A 4089-nucleotide genomic window follows, 5' to 3' on the forward strand; every position below is an offset into this window, starting at 1 on the left:
TCGTTTGCTGGGTCATTTTGAAGCCATAATGCCGGCTGCGCGTCGGATGCACTGTGTTGATAAAGCGAGGACTCCCACCATGCGATGTGTCCGACGCAGTACGCCGGCAGCCCGATCTTCGATCCACCGCCCCTTGCGAGACGAGGGACCAGATGCCGCATCCTAATTCCCGATGAGGGGGGTTGGGAGCGTGTTTTGGTGTGACGCCCAGGCAGGCGTGCCCTCGGCCGAGTGGCCTCGGGCGCAAATTGTGTTCGAAGACTCGATGGTTCGCGGGATTCTGCAATTCACACCAGGTCTCGCATTTCGCTACGTTCTTCATCAATGCGAGAGCCGAGATATCCGTTGCCGAGAGTCGTGTGGATTAAATAGCTTTCAACATAAGGGTTGCCTAGCAAGCTAGCCAAGCCCTCGGGTTAGGCATAGTACTCCTTGACGCCTTCGGCACCATGTGTTCTTCTACCCTGAGCCCCCACCCACTCCGAGGAGGGGAGGTGGTCGAGGCATTGGCCGAGCGACGGTTTTCACCGTCGCTGACGGATTGGACGACGCGTGCGCGGTCTGTTTTGGTCAGGGTCACGACAATGATCCTTCCACAGGTTCACCTACGGAAAATTTGTTACGACTTATCCTTCCTCTAAATTGCTGCTATCACTGTTACTGTTACCATTGCTGCTGTCACTACTATCAAAACTGTCATATTACTTTGCCCCTGATTTCTTGCTGCAGATAATTAATCTCCAGATGCGGTTGAATTGACAACTCAGCTGCTAATACCTTCAAATATTCTTTGGCTCCCCTTGTGTCGAATCTATAAATTTGGGTTGAATACTCTACCCTCGAAAACTGTTGCGATCCCCTATACTTGTGGGTTATCATTTCTCAATCGCACTAGGGTTTGTGCTACGCTCAGGAAGACGAGACAGCGGTGACTTCCTGGAGATGGAATAAGATTCTCCTCAACTAGTAGAAAACAGGGTACTAGTCTCGGTTTTGCAACCGGGACTAAACAATTGGGACTAAAGGCCCCCACTTTTAGTCTCGGTTGGATTACGAACCGAGACTAAAGGTGCTCCACGTGGCCGTTGTTGGACGCCCAGGTAGGAGGACCTTTAGTCTCGGTTGGTAACACCAACTGGGATTAAAAGGCAACCACGCGTCAGAAGCTGCCAGGCCCTGGGTTTTTTTTAAAGGAGGGGTTTAGGGGTTTCATATTGTGTTTCCCCCTTTTCTTTTTGTGTTTACCATTCAATTATTTTACATTTAGGGTTTTCATTTTTATTTTATGATTTTCATTCAACTCGACGCTAGCTACTACATATAGCAATGAAAGAACCATTAATTACACAATATCGTCATGGACATGTATAGAAAGAAGTGACCTCTCTTTCTTCGTGCTTGTTCGAACAACAAGTTTTCGTATATCTATTTGAGTTACTACGTATAGTACACAATCATGCATATATACAATATAACATCTCCTACAATCCCTAACATCATCTACCAAAATCGCATTGCAACTCCCCATGGTATTCTCCGTCTTCAGGTATGGCATCTCTTACAATCCCTAACATCATCAATGCTCCCAAGCGCAATATATAGCTTGGAATTCAGCATGTACATCAGGACCACACAAGTTTGAGAGGCATCCATGTTGACCTATAAAACCCAAGAAAGTTATCGTAGCACATACATCCAGTACCACACAATCCGACAACTTATATCACTGCATACAGCCCTAACACCTAGGTTTGGAAATGCATGCATTGCCTTGGAAGATCACGCGTGGGTTTATAATTGTAAAGACCCTCACTACTAGCCTCGTTTATCGTGGTGGCCAATGCCCTGGCTCAGCTATAGAGATAGGTACGGAACCATGTGTGTCATGACTCATGATAATGTACCTATATTGTCGTGGAAACATCACGACAGATGTCCTAGTGTGAGAACTTAGTCGTGAGGCCAACGCATCTATGTAGTAGCTTGAAGGGGTTGGTCGGAATCGAGAGACACAAGTTTTTACCCTGGTTCGGCCCCTCACGGTGGAGGTAAAAGCCTACATCCTGCTTCATTGATATTAATGATGATGATCATGATTACAAGGGTGCTCATCTCGAGAGCTATTGACTTCTCTATCTAAACCTAACTTGTTTAACTTATGGAACCTGTCCCTCTTGGGGAGCCCTGCCCCTCCTTATATATGTTGAAGGGGCGGCTTACATGACTAGTCCTATTAGGATTAGGATTACTCTATTACAAGTGGAGTCCTAGTCTTGCTTCCTTTGTAGGAGAATATTCCTTACGCCTTTTCTCTTAAGCCGACCCTCAATAAAATGAACCGGCCTACCATAAACCACCTTCTGGGCCACCAGGTCTTACCGTTCCTCTGACCCGCTTGCCGGGTCACCCATGAGTCGCCAGGCTCGGGCAGGTCACTTAGTGAGTCGCCAAGTCCGGTCGGGTTATACTTCTGGCCGGGTTACACCGCGGTGTATATCCCCGACATTAGCCCCCCCAGTTTAATTTGGATTCATCCATGTTAAACTGACCTACAACATAAACACAAGAACAAATTTGTCGGTTGTGCTCCGGTTTAAATATTCTTATAAACCGACACTTGATCATCCTTAAGTCCTTGTCATTTCTTCCTTCTGAAAATTTCGAGTCAATAGACCAGCTTCATAAACCGAAAGCCCCCAAGGGTCGGCTCATTACACTGTGATGAGTCGGGTCTTCAATAAGGTGAGCAAAAAATGACTTTACATTAGCCCCCAAGTGTCATGGTGCATGCTTGCAGCTACATGAGACTTTCATATTTGATGTAACCTCAACTTGAATAATGTAGCCCCCAAGTGCCAGGTCGTAAGCCTGCAGCGACTCGGGACTATTCCTTCAATTGTAGAATAAATCATATCCATTGATAATATAATAGCCATTACGCTAAAGCGACTTTGAAAGCCTTAATCATAATACTGGTTATTGATAACCATAATAAAATCCAGCCATGTTGGCTATTTGAAGATTTGAATAATACAATCCAGTGATTTATGAGCGCATGATTCCAATGGCGCAATCCAAATATATACTGGTGACTTATAATCCCAAGCTAGTCCGGCTTAATAAACACAAGAACAAATTTGTCGGGTATGTCCAACCCGTTGGAGTTATGTAGAACTGAGAGGAGAGCGAAACCATCGGTTAGTGTGATTACCGATGGTGCATACACCCCTTCGGGGATTTCTTTAGATGAGAAGTTAGCATGCACCTTCAATTTAGACAATCACCGACAATCTAAAGCGCCTGTATGCATATTTTGTACCCATGATGTTTGTTGCGCCATAGGCCATACACCCCTTCACGGATTAATTTCTCTTAGAGGTGTTGCATGACAGGGAAATGCAATATATAACACAATAATTCATAATATTGGCATTTCAAATACGTCTCATAATTACACAACTGCACATGACCAAAAGAACATATGTTATATTTAGCATAATCTAAGTTTTACAAACCTAATGAGTTGCATGTGAATTACATTTACCATAGCAATCTATATGGAAGTGTCTAATGCAAAAAGATGAAACAAAGAAGTATAGACAATTTGCATAAGCTAAATTCTTCACAAACTTCAGATCACTACTAGGGAAAACCTTATACACAGAATCTTAGCAGCAGCGCGGCATAAAAACAGGCACTGCTGCTAAGTAGTAGCAGCGCGGCTACGGAAAGCTCGCTACTGGTGCAAACTTAGCAGTAGCGCGTGACGCTTAAACCGCGCTGCTACAAAAATCCACCGACAGTACAGAACGACATAAATTTACCAGTAGCGCGGTGCCAGGGAGCGCGTTGCTGCTAATGCCATAGTAGCAGCGCGCTTTTTTGTCACCTCACTGCTACTAATTTTGAAAGTGTGCACAGGGTTGGCCTGTTTAGCAGTAGCGCGTGACAGGAAAGCGCGTTGTTGCTACGCTCTTAGCAGCAGCGCGCTTTCTCTCCCGCGCTACTGCTAACATGCAGGACCCACCACCTTTTCCACCTCCCCCTCCCCATCTCCTCTCCTCCCTTTCCCCTACCTCCCACATCCTC

General features: G+C 45.5%; 1 non-coding gene across 1 annotated transcript; it reads right to left on the bottom strand.

Annotated features, from left to right (window-relative positions):
• Window positions 1–201: 201 nt before the first annotated feature.
• On the bottom strand, window positions 202–357 carry LOC123109094 (5.8S ribosomal RNA). The gene has a single exon (XR_006452384.1). It is a non-coding gene; the product is annotated as a 5.8S ribosomal RNA (ribosomal RNA).
• Window positions 358–4089: the final 3732 nt, after the last annotated feature.

This window comes from Triticum aestivum, chromosome 5A (assembly GCF_018294505.1).
Source record: "Triticum aestivum cultivar Chinese Spring chromosome 5A, IWGSC CS RefSeq v2.1, whole genome shotgun sequence".
Lineage (NCBI taxonomy): Eukaryota > Viridiplantae > Streptophyta > Magnoliopsida > Poales > Poaceae > Triticum > Triticum aestivum.